Source organism: Microcebus murinus, chromosome 7, assembly GCF_040939455.1.
Source record: "Microcebus murinus isolate Inina chromosome 7, M.murinus_Inina_mat1.0, whole genome shotgun sequence".
NCBI lineage: Eukaryota > Metazoa > Chordata > Mammalia > Primates > Cheirogaleidae > Microcebus > Microcebus murinus.
In genome coordinates, this window is record NC_134110.1 from 68,415,052 (window position 1) to 68,431,278 (window position 16,227).

The window sequence follows — 16,227 nt, forward strand, 5'->3', positions numbered from 1 at the left end:
TACTTTTGTCTTGTAGGAAAGATGAAAAACAGACCTTCTCAGTTGAGTCAAATCTCCTGTGTCTATATGTGGGAACAATCACGGTTTATAAAATGTTAAACAAACAAACAAAAATTTTCAAATGTAAAGCAAATAAAATGCTCTATCACTACTAAGTATACCCAGGAAATGTTATCATGAACCTTCTAGTTACATGAAATATATACACATAAGAGAATATAGTTTGGAAACCAGGTTTTTTTTTTTCCTTTCTTATTCACTGTTCTTTATTTGTACGTCTTTATTAGACTGTGAAGGTAAAAGGACCTGTTTTACTTAACAAATGCAGCTAGCTGTTTTTATGGAAATTCTTTTTCAGTTTATAACTCATGTAAATGTCAATGTCAAAGTAACAACTGTACCACTGGGATAAAAAGACTCCTGGTCAGATGAAGTTCTCTTTCCATTAAGATTTACCCTTCATGTTTTCCATTAAGTATTGTCAACTCAGCTTCTTTCTTCATTGAAAGTAGCCAGCTGATGGATGCTTGTGTATAGTATGTTACAGGACAGAAAAATACTTCTATTTCCATGTGCTTTTAAAATATTCTTGTGGAAAATGAAATTTGACAGCATTTCCAGGCAACATTGTTTTACACATGAATTGTGAAATATCTCCTTTATTAATCATATTTTTGATGCTTTATGTGTGTTATGTGTGTAGGGATGCCTACAGTAACAATTTGATCTTCCAAGGTTTTGATTTGTTTGTAGAAGCAAATATTATACTTTATTCAACTTTACCTTGTATAAATGTTTGATTTGTAAGACTGGATAAATTTCATAGACTTACAAACTCAGGCTTAAAAACACACTTTAAAGGTGATTGGAAACTAAAAGAGTAAGTCTATAATTTAGCACAACTCACTCATATGTATGTTTCAAATTTTTTCCAGCACGTGAATGTCTGTTACTTAGAATGAAATGTTGAACAAAAGTAATTAAAAGTCACTTTCTTGAAAGTTAATTTGCCTTTGGAATAATGACAATGGGCCTGTAGTTCTATCAAATTCAGTACTAGTAATCAAGTACAGAACATGGCTTTTAGGAACAAAATTTTTATTGTAATTGCAAGAAAAATTTAATTTTGTTTCTTAGTCAAATATTGCATTGTTTCCTTTAACAAGAAAAATGTTAAATACGATCCCTGATTATGCTTCATAGGCTTTTGTACTCAAAATGTATCTAATGGTATTTAAAATGGTTTTCCATGGACAGGTTAAAAACATCACCAGAAACTATACATTTGAAAATTAGGGGAAATTATAATCACATATGATTTCTTGGCAATATGTTTAATCCCATGGTATATTCATGAATATTAAATGATTTTACATCTGTAAAATCATTTCAAGGCAATTAAATGACAAAATCAAGATTTTAGAAAAACAGTTACCAAGAAAATATTTTCTTTCTTCTTTGAATTTCCTTAGGAGAAGTTAATTACATACTTAGAATAAAGTATATTTTACTCTAAAAGGAGGACAATTAAATAAGTTAACCCACCAAATCAAGGAATACATAAGAAAGTCAAGAAAGGGATTGTCGTAGTAAACTTGTCCTGAGAAGGTGGCAGTTGGAAAAACAAAGAAAGACCTAAGAAATATCTTAAGGCAAATAAATCAATAAACTTTGTGATGTGTTCGATTTGAGGATTTAAAGAGTCAGTGTACTTGTAGTATCGGATACCTCTGGGAAACACTGATGATCATGGAAGGAAAATTTCATCGAGTGCATAGTAGGTGCCTCCACCTGTGACTTCTCCCTTTCCTCACCTTCCATATTTGTGATTCACCAAAGCAAGCTAATTTAAACACCTAGATATTTCTCAAATCTATCCCTACCTTTCCACCTTTACAACCACCACCTGAAATGGCTTTGAACTAGTCTTCCCATTTGTAGACAGATTCGAGGTTAAGCATCACAATGTGGCTACAGATATTCCAATTTAGAAAATCTAGACATATCACATAACTTCAATCACTTCCTGTGATCACCAGGACAAAATCAATTTCTTTTCCCTGCGCCTCCCCCCAAAAGAAACACCCTTCAGGGTCCCTACCTACCTCATTTGTTCTTTCACTGCTTGCACTACCTAAAATGCATAAGGTGATTTCAATTTCATATCTTCATCTCTTTCCATGTGCTGCTTACCTCCTAACTCTCCTTCCCTAGTTTTCTGGTTAATTCCTATTTGTCTTTAGAACATGATTTGAACATTCAAGCATCACTTTTCTTGGGAGCCCTTCTCCAGACTGGTCATCCTCCTTTGTGTATCATTATCTTTAACCAATGCCAGTGTAACTGGCATTACACTGAACACAGATAAGGATCCTATGTATTTTCAAGATAAGGAGGTCTTCAAAAGCAGGGACTGTATCTTTCTCATTTTGTGAACTCGTGCTGAGGTCAAAGCAAAGACTTAGCCCAAGTGAATGTTTGAAATATGTATTTAATGCACTAAATAATGAAAAAGTGAATTAACAATTAATTATAAAAAGTTTAAGTCAGGGGCAATGTGTATATACTTTTTATTTTCTTCGCAGGGCCTAGAGGCAGTGCTGAGCACAAAAATGCCATGAAAGGAAGGTGTGTGTATTTTGGAGACACCAGTTAGGGCTACATGGCATTTTCAGTTTGAAAGTTTGAATTCCATATAAGGGGGGAAAAAGTGTCCATTTGTGCTGTGACCAGCCCTTTGATTCATTATGTTACTCTGAGAGGGCTGCCTATTTGTTCAGTGCTTTATATTTCCTTCTTGAGAAAGTATACTAATAATTTCAGATTTCTATTTCCTTAAAATAGTGTAACTAATAAATTATGAGGTTTGTTTTTTGAAAAAATAGTTATGTATCATTATATATTTTTATATCAAATACATACTTATATAGAACTAAATAGTTAATGATTTTAATTTTCTGTTTTGCACGTATTATTTCAGAGTTTGTCAGTCTTAATTATCTTTCAATGTTTTCCTATCCCAGTAAACCATACCATCATGCATCAAGTTGCCCTCAACAAACATGGCTTTTCCTCTTTCTTCATCATTTGTTCTATTTATTCTGCAAGTCTTGTCCATCCTACATCCCAACCATGCCACTTGCCAACTCCATAGCTCAAGCCACCCTGGGACTGTTGGAACAGAATTCTGATTCCCATGTTGCCAGTCATGCTTTAAAATGTTCCTAACATTGTAGTCAGAATGACTTTCCAATGCTCATATTTTATAATATTACTCTACTGAAAGTCATTCAATGGTGTCAGTGGCTTCTAATTTCTATTTGGGTAAATCTCTAGCTTTTAAGACCTCAGCCTCATCTCTGACATCTCCTTACTGTGTACTCTATACTCTTACTAGACAAAACTTCTTTTTGTGCTTTGTATTTTCCTTTCTCTCTGGAGGGTGAATTTGGGAAGATGTTGTTTCTTTATTCTGACACATTCTTTCCCTGTCCCTTCACTGGGCTGTCTTCCACTCATCCTTTGGTTAGGAACTTAAACTTTTTTTCTTTCATAAGGTTTTCTAGGTTGCTGGACCTTTAGCCACCCAATCTTAAAGAACATTGGCTGTCTCACCAACACATGCCACATTTCATTGCAATTACTTGTTTTACATCTCTCTTTCCATAAACACTATAAAGGTCCATGAGGACAATGATTTTTTCCCAAAACCTAGCAAAATGCCTGGACACATGAGATGTGTTCAGTGAGCAATTGTAGAATATGGTGAATTGACCACATATACGCACAACATTCTTTCTTTGCATTTAGTAAGTCAATATAGATAATTGTTTCAGGTAATATTTTTTAAAACAAGTCTTGGTAGTCATGATCAGATAATATTATTTACTTGAAATATAAGAAAAATGATAGTTTTATTAAATTTCTATAAAATTCTTGGTGTATTCGTGAGAATAAAATAGAAAAATATAAAATAATTAACAATCCTTGAGTCCTTGTTGCTTAAAATTATAAATTAAAAAAATGATATTTAAGGAAACCAAAAATAAAGCTACAAATATTACTTTACTTGAAAGTAACCCAGGCTTCACACAATGTAGAAGACCAATTATACATAAAAAAGATTAACTTTATAACTTTGAGTTAACTATACATTTTTACTAACTTTTAAGCCTGAATACAGTGGCTTTGTTTCATTTTTCTAATGGAGTTTTGCTTAAGGTTAACTCAAATGCCAAATTATGGTGTGGTGCTCAAAGGCTCTCCAATAGTTTTCTTAAAATCCATTCTTACTAGGTTACAATCTTGTTGCAATCTCTTTGACTTGAATGACTGCAAATTACAGTTTGAAAATGACTGACCTCCTTCTCTCTGCTAATATAGTTAGAATGAAGCTACGATGGCACCTATCAGGATAACCAAATTAGAGCAGTTCACATAAGGCAGACTTGCATACAAATGTATTTATGTAACAAATGTATTCCTCAACAGGGAAATGACAGCCATTCAGATAAAATGCTTTTATTATTTACTTTCAACAAGTATCTATAGCTGTGACATGACTATTGTTGAATTGTGGGGCGCGGTGTCAACGCCATTATAAGTTGGCGCCTGTTTTCGGCTTTGCCTAGAGCAGCTAACAAGTTCAGCGCAGGCACAATTGTCAGTTGCCCTGTGGCGCGAGAATGCAAACAAAGGGTCCTAATATGGGCTAATGCTTTGGTGGCTCGACAGTTGAGCGGCCTATCGCAGCTTAGGGGTTGTACTTCTAAGGTATATAATGGCCTGCGCGCTGCCGGGCTGGGTCTTCCGCATCATATAAGTTTAAAGGGAACCCCATTAAAGCACGGTCAAAAGAACTCCTGTTGCCGCGTCTTCCTTGCTGGCGAGGCGGGCGCGACAAGTGGTGCCGAAACCCGGGAACCTCGTGCAACTTTGAAGCACCAGCAGAGACGACCTCGACAGAGGTGAGTTCAGAACTGACGTGTGGGACGGCCAAAACTCCCCTGCTTCCAAAAAATAGGTAATATTCTGCTGCGGCGCTTTTTGTGGCCTATTATCATAAAATGCCTGTATGATGAGACTTCAGGCCCGCGCGTAGCAGCTAGCCAAAGTGCACTGAGTGACTTGCAAGAAGCAAGCTCAGAGAGAAGCAGTCAGGGAAGGACCGCGGTAAAAGGTGGAAAAAAGGAATATAGAGCTAAAAAAAGGAAGTGTAAAGCGCTTGAAAAGAAAATGCAGGGAGGGAAAGCACAGCCCGACCTACAAAGGGAGAGAAAGAAGAAAAGGGAGAGAAAGAAGAAAAGGGAGAGAAAGAAGAAAAGGGAGAGAAAGAAGAAAAGGGAGAGAAAGAAGAAAAGGGAGAGAAAGAAATGTAAAGGTACCAAAAATAAAAATAACAAAAGAAAAGACAAGACAGAAGACAGAGGAGATAGCCTTTTTCTGTCAAAATTTAAAAAATTAAATATTTCTGAGGATGATTCCTCTTCTTCCTCTTCTCTTACTTCCTCAAGTTCAGGGGAGGAGGTGGGGGAAAAACTAAAAAAAAAAGAGGAACCGGTTTTTCTAAAAGCGGCAGGTTGTGAGCGATACCGCCCACCTCCGCATGCCCCGCCTTGGGAAGGGCTGGGTTTTTCTTTGGGGCCGCTCGCCGCCGCTGGGGATCCTCTGCCCATACCCTAGAATACAGAAGAGCCAGTATAGGTACCTCAGTGGCCCTTACCCTCTAAAAAGTTACTCGCGGCCCATAATCTAGTGCAAGAGCAGCTTACTCTTGGGCATCTTAAACCCTCTCAATCTCCTTAGAATACCCCTATTTTTGTGATTAAGAAAAGGTCTGGTAAATAGAGACTGTTACATGACCTTAAAGCAATTAATGCCCAAATGCAGCTTATGAGGCCTGTTCAAAGAGAACTGCCCCTTCTCTCAGCTTTGCCTAAACATTAGAGTCTAATTATCTTAGACATTAAAGACTGTTTTTTCTCTATTCCCTTGCATCCACAAAATAAAAGCAAATTTACATTCACGCTTCCTTCCATAAACCATGAGCAGCCTAATGCAAGATATCAATGGCAGGTTTTGCCTCAGGGCATGGCTAACAGTCCCACTATGTGCCAACTTTATGTGGCCTCAGCTATCCAGCCAGTTAGGCAGAAGTTTTCAAAGGTAAAAATTATACACTATATAGATAATATTCTCTTGTGTCATTGTAATAATGGCGTACTTCGCCAAGCTTATGCGTCCCTTCAGGCTCACTTAAAGGAAAAAGGCTTGCTGGTCGCTCCAAAAAAGGTGCAAAAAAAAAAAATAAGTGCGTTTCTTGGTAGTAGCATTCTCCCTAACAAAATTGTGCCTCAAAGACTGTCCATCCAAAGAGATGCCTTAAAAACATTAAACAATTTTCAAAAACTGCTAAAAGATATCAATTAGCTTCGACCTTTTTTATGTCTTACCACAGCAAAACTAAAGCCATTATTTCAAATTCTAGAGAGAAACTCACACATCACGTCTCCTAAAACTTTGACTCCTGAGGCCCTAAAGGCTCTTCATAAAATAAAAAAAGCCATTCAAAAGGCGCAACTAGTGCGCATTCAACACCATAATCCTTTCTCCCTCTGTATACTCCCTTCTCCCACGCTCCTTACGGCAGTGCTTTGGCAAGATGGTCCCCTTTTATGGGTACATCCTCAAGCCTCTCCAAAAAAGGTAATTGGCCATTATCCTACCTGTGTGGCCGAGATAGCTTTAAAGGGTATTAGTTTGGCTGTGTCCCATTTTAGGCGTCACCCTAATAGCCTGATTTGTCCATATACTGCCAATCAAATAAACACCTTATGTGCCAATCTTGATACATGGGCCATATTAAGATGCACCTTCCCAAAGAGCATTGACAACCATTATCCCAAACATGCCTTATTGCAGTTTGCAATAAAAAACAAGCTTATTTTCCCAAAAGTAACTTCATTGTTACCTTTGGTTGATGCCTTAAATGTGTATACTAATGGCTCTAAGACAGGTATTGAGAGCTATGTCATTCAAGACAAGGTGTATACAAAACAGTTTAACTATTCTTCTCCTCAGCTAGTAGAGTGTGCCATAGTCGGTCTGGTTCTCAATACCATCACTAAACCTATCAACATCATCTCAGACTCCTTTTATGTGGTCAACGCAGTTAAACAGTTAAAAAACTCCTTTCACATTCTTGCCAAAAGTACAGTCTTTTCTGTATTTACAAAAATTAAAAATACTATTCAAAATAAAAAAAACCCATTTTCCATTCAGCATATCAGAGCTCATTCCTTGTTACCTAGACCTATGGCTGCAAAAAATGCTATGGCAGATCGCGCCACTCGCGCCCTCTGAGTGTCTGATGGCCACGCCACCGCCATAGACTTTCATAAACTTTATCATGTGCCAGCTAAAACCTTACGACTTAAGTTCAGCATCACGCGTGCAAATGCTCATAAAATTATACTGCAATGTCCAAGTTGTGCTCCTTATCGCACTGTTGTTCATACGGGCGTAAATCCTAAAAGTTTGCGTCCTCTACATATATGGCAAATAAATGTAACTCATGTCCCATCCTTTAAAAAGCTTCAATATGTTCACGTGTCTGTTGACACGTGCTCAGGCGTCCTTCATGCCACGCCTCTGGCTAAAAAAAAGGCAAGTTACGTTATCATTCACTGCCTAAAAGCTTGAGCAGCCTGGGGCAAGCCCCGGGTTATTAAGACAGATAATGGCCCGGCTTACACCTCAAAATCTTTTCAGCAGTTTTGCACTCGCTTAGATATAAAACACCGTACCGGTCTTCCTTACAACCCTCAAGCGCAAGGCATCGTAAAACGTGCTCACGGCACGCTCAAAATATACTTACAAAAACAAAAAGGGGGAGATGCCCTACAGCTAGGGCTATCACCCAAAGGACGCCTCTCCTTTGCTCTCTTTACTTTAAATTTTTTAAATTTAGATGTCAAAGGACGTTCAGCAGCAGACAGGCATGTCACGCCTGCTCCGCCACAAAAAGAATTAGTGAAGTAGAAAGATGTGTTGTCTAACCTATAGAAAGGCCCAAATCCAGTGTTAATGAGATCCAGGAGAGCTATTTATATTTTTCCACAAGACCAAGACAATCCCATCTGGGTGCCCACGCGGCTGACTAAAACAGTGCAGCAGCCTCCAGAGCAGCATAGAGACCCAGTGGCTACTCCTCCTGAGGACAGCATAAATGATCGCGAGGATGGCAGCAGAGCCACGCTAGAAGATCCTGTCAGTGCTTCCCCTGCCGACGCCTGTGACACATAACTCACCAATTTTCCCTCGCTTCTCTTCTACTAATGTTTCCTTGGGCACTGCGTACATGCCGTTAGACACACAAAGTAGTAATCTAGAGAGAAATAGATCCTTCTCCTTAAAAGAGACTTTGTGTTTTGTGTAAGGTTAACAGAAGCTGCATAGACTTTGCCCCCCTGTCCATTGGTGGCTGGGGGTACGGCAAAGAATGCTAGTTTCGCATAAAATCTTAGCGACTCTTTTAAAGGTTCTATGAGGGTGATTGCGGGAGGGCAAAACTCGACCTTTGCCCCTACACCTGTCTGGGTTTGGTCCCCGTTTATCTGGATGGTATCCACAAAAAAACCCTCTAGTACACATGTAAACTGTTCCTCTAATACGTGCAATTATACATTGTGTTAAAATGCCATGTCTCACCCCTCTGCCATTGTTACCTACTTGCCTAAATACATTCCTGTTTCTGTTAAAGCTCCTAGCTCTATGACTTTGTTTCGGTCTTGCAGCCACAGACCATGTGGTATTGGCACAGACATTTGCTGCGCTTGAACTGAGACAGTCTGCACAGGTGTAGTTGACCATGCTAAAAGGTTAGCCTAGTTTTGGGTTGCACCCGCTCCTACCCCCAAATATTTTAGCAGACATGGCCTTTGCACTCTAAGGGGTCTCTCCCATTACACCAAATAAGGCATGTCTCCTATCCCACAGCCAGCCTTTGCACACCTCCAAGTTGTGCTCATTGCACAAAAATAGGTAGTTGCTGGTAAAAGTAAGGCTCTGCAACCTTGATCACACAGTCAAAAAATGGTGCTAAACAGTTGCTCAGCTCTCATTAAATTAATAAAACAGGGGGAGATGTGGGGCGCGGTGTCAACGCCATTACAAGTTGGCGCCTGTTTCCGGCTTTGCCTAGAGCAGCTAACAAGTTCAGCGCAGGCACAATTGTCAGTTGCCCTGTGGCGCGAGAATGCAAACAAAGGGTCCTAATATGGGCTAATGCTTTGGTGGCTCGACAGTTGAGCGGCCTATCGCAGCTTAGGGGTTGTACTTCTAAGGTATATAATGGCCTGCGCGCTGCCGGGCTGGGTCTTCCGCATCATATAAGTTTAAAGGGAACCCCATTAAAGCACGGTCAAAAGAACTCCTGTTGCCGCGTCTTCCTTGCTGGCGAGGCGGGCGCGACATTGAATCATTTCAATAATCTTGTTATAGGGCTGGTAATAAAAGAAAAAGCACTTCAGCAGAGAGAAATGACCTGCCTTCTGACATCTTCATAGGTACCTACTGGATGACAGTGATATGTAGATTACTTTTCTGTTCAAAGAAACAAGAGCATTGCCAGACCTTTCTTAACCTAGTTTATTTCCTCAAAGCACTGGTGCAGGCTTGACAAGAAAGACAGGAGGCTACCCTTGCAATTTCACCACTGCCAGTAGGTGTAGCAGTTGGTGTAGTTTGGCATGTTATGTAGACGATGGAGCCATCCTTGGAAAAGCTTTATAGTTACCAAAAGATGTAATGACTTCTGAAGAGACTGTATAGTCTACATAAACAAGCACTGATGAATAATGATGCTTGGAAACATAAAAGGATTTTGACCTTATTATGTTAAGCAAGGATAGGTACTCACAATTTATGTTTATACTTTGCTTTTTAAAGCCTAATAGTGTGAGTATTTTATCCTATGGTGATAGCTAGAAGACAGGTATTTTTTGGCATTAATATCAATTCATACACAGCTAGGGAGTTTCAGGAAGACTAGCCAATCCTAACATTTACAAATTGTGTTGTTATTATCCTCTACTCCCCACTGGCTCTATTACTTCTCAAATAATCTTTATATCCAAAAAAAGCAGAGAAGCATTTCATGTCTTCTTTATCTCACTTTCTTTTCAGTAATATTACACAGTTATATTCAAAACATGAAATATTGTCACAATGAAAAATTCAAAGTCAAGGACCAGCAAAGATAAAAACCAGTGTATCAGGTAAAAATCCAAACAAACAAACAAGGAATCAGTACTTTTAACAGTTGTGTAGCAATTTGTTTCTTTACTCTTTAAAACATAATGGTAACCAACTCTAAATACATCTTGGATTTAAAATTTCCAATTGAATTGGTTCTTGAGAATTTATGTTATATAACAGGATCTATTCCTTCTTTATACACAAGAAGGAAGTTAATAATTGGCAAATTGTGACTGGATTCTCCCAAAGCCCTTCTTCACTGAATCTATGTCTGGCTGGAAGAGGGTCAATTAACTGAGTGAAAATGTCCTTTTCCAAGGCTTAGTGTACTGGTGGGTGAGCACAGCTTGTCCATAATGGAAAGCCATCTAGCAATATAGGTGTTGGGAAGTGAAGTAAGTCCAGCTAAGACGTCAGGGGTCAGCCAGGAATTCTCTACCATATCCCAAGTATTTATCACTTTCTATATTATTATAATGCATTAATATTTTATAATGATTATTTTATTTTTGCCTAGTAGAGTGATGGTTCATAAGATAACAATTTCTTCTGGTATGAGATTTTAAGACATTTTATCATGATAAGCCTCACTAAAGAGATTAGATCCCCGTATCGCCATACTTGAAGTCCTAAAGTTGGGTTCAATCCCAAAGTGTGCTGATTACTGATCATATAATCACAGGCAGGTCACCACAAGCCTTCTGAGCTTCAATATTTTTTCACTGGTAAGATGAAAACAACATAGTCTTTATAAGGAATAAATATTACTATTAAATAAATCTCATAGGGTTCAGTAGTTATTATTATTATTATCAGAGTTATTGTGAGAGTGTTGATTCTAATTACATTAACATTGCTTACTGCAAACCAATTCCCCTTGATGGGATTTGTAATGTACCCAGTACATCTACTGGGTACATCGTTGTTCTATAGACTATAGCAGTTGCTTTAGTCCTCAGGTAATTCTCAAAACTCCCCACACCTACAGGTAGGTTTTTATTTATTTATTTATTTATTTTTGCCTTTTATTTATAGGGGAAGCAATCCAGATCTAGAGAATTCAATTGTTTTCCTAGTCACAGAGATACTAATTGGCAGAGTCAGGTTTGGGCTCAAAACTTAAGCTATCTTCATTGTATCATTCTAAATAATTGCCTTTTAAATAGTTGGTATAAAGTACCATGAACTAAAGTGGGATTAAATAGAAAAGGAACATGGATAGTGTTCATTGTAATACTGCTATTCCCACCAAAATATGCCCTAGGGCCTTGACCTATGAACAGCAGAGGATTGAAAGCCTTATATGACAAGATGCTGTTCTAAATATAATATTATATATTATTGGTTAGCTTATAAATCAGCTATTTTTTAGCATTAAATAGAATGTTTTATCCCAGCTATATGAGCATATACAATATACATGTACCTAAAATATCCAATGCATCTAGTATAGTATAAAAAATTATTTATACATGCTATTGATAGGTATTTATTACTGATAGGTATTTATTATAATTGAATTATATTAAAATTAAGTCAAGAGATATTTAACATTTATTTTAGTTATCTCCTAAACCTTGAAGTGACTTCATGATAAACCTGGAAAATATATATGAGAAGCAAATTATCTTATTTTATTTGAAACATAGTGGGTGAATGATTTGTGGAAGAATTAGAGATTCGGGATATTGTGAGGCTCGTGGCAGTTTTCTTAGAAGGTGCTGTGGTCTTTTGATTGCATGGCAAGAAAATTTATCAAATCCATACCCAGACCTCATCTGTCTTTCTCTAGGGAGAGGACATCTTATAGGAACTCTAACAGAAAGAGCACGCTTGTCTCCACAGATTAAATATAATTACAGCATTAGAACTAACAATTATCCAGGCAGCTTCTATGAACTGGTGGATCCAAAGGCAAAAGAAATTCCACAAGTGGCCATCCCTTTGTGACTTGGGGTGCTATGTGGTGGCTCAGAATCCTCTTGTCACAGGGCTGGAGCTTTATTAGTAACATTGCCAGTTGGAGACTATCCGCTCCATCCTGGACCTGTGGCTTTGGAGTCTTTCCTGGCTCATTCTTCTCCCTGTGACCCATGACTAACTTGGCTTTTGGGCCACACTTGGCTGTGTTAATTGAATTTTCTCACCTTGGCTTTAGTGACCAGCTTCTGGAATGAAATAATGACTCCCACACTCAACCCTTGGCAAGACACTCATTCCCTGTTTGCACTTGGCTTTGTTTCTGGATGATCCTCTCTTGAATTAGGCACCCCACCTTTATAGTACAGGGATGGTAAGAGGTGGCCCTGCCTCAGTCTGGGTTACTGTTTAGTCCTTTCTCACCTAGTGCCAACAGTAAAAAGTGAGATGGCATATAAGCATCACACTGAACTAAAAACTGCCAACACAGTATATACTGTATACTTCTCTTCACATAAACCAAGGCTTAAAAATAGTAATAATTATAATTTTTAAAATTATTAACATTTATCATGCACATTCTTAATATGTCCCAATCATTGTGTTGAGTGTTTTGTTTGCATTGATTTAATTCTTGTAATCATCCTTTGATATGGATACTGTTGTTGAAATGAACTATATGAAATTCCTAATATTTGACCACTTTTGACCTATCTGACTGGCAATTTTCAGATGAATGATGCAAATAGGAGCCCATTTGAAAGATGAGAAATCTGAGACATGAAGAAATTATCTTTCTGTAGCTCATAGTTACTAATTGGCAGAACCACAAAATGAAATGTATAATGGCTATAACCCTTTCTTTCCCTACTGCATCCTGGTTTTATAGCACACCAGCTCCTCAACCCTATAAACAACTCCCTCCAATTTGAAATTACTTTTTTGTTCAACTGCTTGGAGCCAACAATCAACTGTGAAACACACAATTCCTTCAGCATACGCAACTTTTACACTGATTAGAATAATTTGTGAGAAAAAAAAAAACATGCGAAAATGTTGAGTGGGTCAATTTAATCAACTCTACTACAAACAAGCCACAGTACCACGTATATTGGTTCAGACTATTTCAAATATTCAGCATGTGGGCCATAAATATAGCACTTATTCTAAAAATTTGGAAAAGCAGCTATATAATTGAAACACAGCGTAGATTAGCCAAGTTGGACCATCCCTAATGAGTGAAAAGAAATAACTTTCAGCTATCTCCACATGTTTATAGTAGATGATAAAGTAATTTCCCCTTTGTCAAGAACTTTGAGCGTACATTTTCTTGTCAGACTTCCTGACTGTACAGGTTGGAAATGGAGTCCGACTGAGAATTCTGCAGGTGACGCAATGAGTGTGGGGGCCTCGTGGAATCTTTACAGAACTGCCAATTAGCACTTAAAAAAATAATTTTCTTCTGGTACAAAGACAAAGTGATAGACAATATGTTTGAAAAAGCTCTCTCTACATTCAAGAATTGTATGTTTCCAGAACAAATGGGATATTTTCAGGCTCCCAGTGCTTGTCTTACTAAGTCATATGAATTTAATCAAGTTTCTAGTGTATCTTTGGATGGAACTCATTTGATACAAGGTCTGTTTTGTTTATGGATTATTTTTGAAACACTTTACGTGGGCTAACTACGATTTTTGCCACTTACATGCTAAGAGATAGAGCCGATAATTACTTAAAATAATTGCAAATAGTTCTTCTGATATACAAATGAACTGTTCTGGTCCCTTTTATTACAGTCTCTTACCTGGCCACATGATATTTTACCTGTTTTCAAGAAAGTAATACAAAAGCTGAATCATTTGTGCTCTTAAAAATCTGATACACATGATAACACCCAATTATAAAAATAAGATTATCACCATCCTTCACTAACCTGGATCCACAAGTGACTGAAATATAGATCTAAAATTCACATTGTAGGGACTGGATCATTATTTGTTCTCATTTTGTTCTTTCAAAAGGGTTTTTGAGGCCTTCAAAATAAGTGTCAACTCTGACAATCCCTCCCAGAGGAAGGTGTTCACTATAACGTCCATTGGCTGGAAGACAGTGCTAATGAGGTTAGGGTCATGGATTTGATCTCATGTGAGTGGGTATAGCTATGCTTTGTTCTAGCTTTATGCTTCTGATGGCTGTGGTAATCAAAGACAGCAATTTGTAAATGTGTGCTGCCAGTTATAAGGGTAATATGAGAGAGAATTCACACTTATCAGAAACCATTGTCAATACTAAAATAAAAATCATTCAAAGAACATGTCTTACTAGGGCTGGGTGTTGCCTTTGCTTCTGAAACATGTACAGCTTATCCAAGGAGTATCTTTTTTTGTTTTAAAGTTAAGCGATCATTTAAAACTTGAGAATGCTTCAGAATAAATACAGTTGAGCCAAATGAAAAATTTTATAAAATCTTTATTTTTGAATGATCTATTAAACCCTTCGATTTGATCTATTCATTGATTCTCACCCTACCCAGTATATACATTTTCCATTATTGTGCCTGTTTTCTTTTTTGGAAAAAATTACTAAATATTTCCTTCTTCAATCCCAAAGAGCCTATATTTCAAATCAACTGTGTTTGTAATTTCCAACTGAAATAGTTCAGCTGAAATTGCTTTATATTTAATATTTTTTAAATCACCAAATAATTCCATTGAAATGAAAAATCTATGTACTTGTGAATAAGAAGCTCTGCCTGAAATACTGATGCACCCCAAGTGGTTGATTCCAAATCTTGTACCCCAAAAGTTTTATAACAGAGATCTATCATAATTATATCAAATGCAGCCTAATATATGTTGAATGCCAGAATACAGGTCAGCCTTTAGGATATTTATTTATACTTGTAATAAATAATTATGCCTTTCTTTGGATGAAATCCAAATTTTTTTTAAAAAATTCTATTGGCATTAATTGTGCAGACAGGAAACCTGGGGCTTTTAGGGAATTGGATTTCTAATCAAGTGACCATTTCACCAAACCAAACCACCTCTCATTTTCTATAGTTTTAATTAAATTCAACAATTACTTCAAAAATAGAGCATGGAACTGTTTATACTGTAGCTTATACCAGCCAATAACAATGCCCGTCATTCTTTTGTCCAATTTTCTTCAAACCCTATCAGGTGATGGGAAGCCATTTTTCCTGTTAGATACTGAACCAGGCATTTTCCTCTCATCTATCTTCTCATGGATTGATCTGTGGGATAGATGTTGTTGCTCATGTTATAAAGCTGAGGAAGTGGTATAGAGATTAGATGGCCAACCAGTGGCCGAGTCTGAATTTGAATGTAGCTTATCTTGGGCCTTGCACTCATTTCTCTTCCACTGCATTGTCCTTCCTCTTTGATGGGTCTGAGTGTTCATGCAGAACTGGACAGAGCCTTGACACTGTCCAGTTCCCACCAACATGTGGCCCATTGCACTGGACTTTGCTGCCTATGATTGCAGTCATGACTAGGAGCAGCAAAGCAGAATGGGGACATGTAGTATAATGGTGAAAAACCTAGAGTAAGAATCAGACAAACTGGAATTTGAATCCTAGCTTTGCACTTATTATTTTATGTGATCTTGGATCATCTATTTAATCTCATTGCATTTCAGTTCATCTATAAAATGAGATAAATGGAATCTACTTGATAATGGTAGTTCAAAACATGGAAATGGTGAGTTCTCAATTATTTTTTTCCCTATTAATACTTATAATGAACTAATCACAACTAATATTGATGCCCACCTGACCAGGTCTTTTTCTGCCACCTGAATTACTGCTATAGTTCCAAGTTCCCAAATATCAGTGCTTGCCTGAGCCAGGCTCTGTTTGTTGTATTTTCTATGCAGGGAACAGCCTCTGGGGCTAGGACACTTTCCCTGAGCCTCTGCCTTGCTGACGGAGCCTTCCACACTTTCCCCAGAGGTCTAGAATTCTAGGCTCCTGAAGGCCTAGGCCCCTGCCTGACTGATTCATGAGGTTAGCCAGCATATTAGCATCCT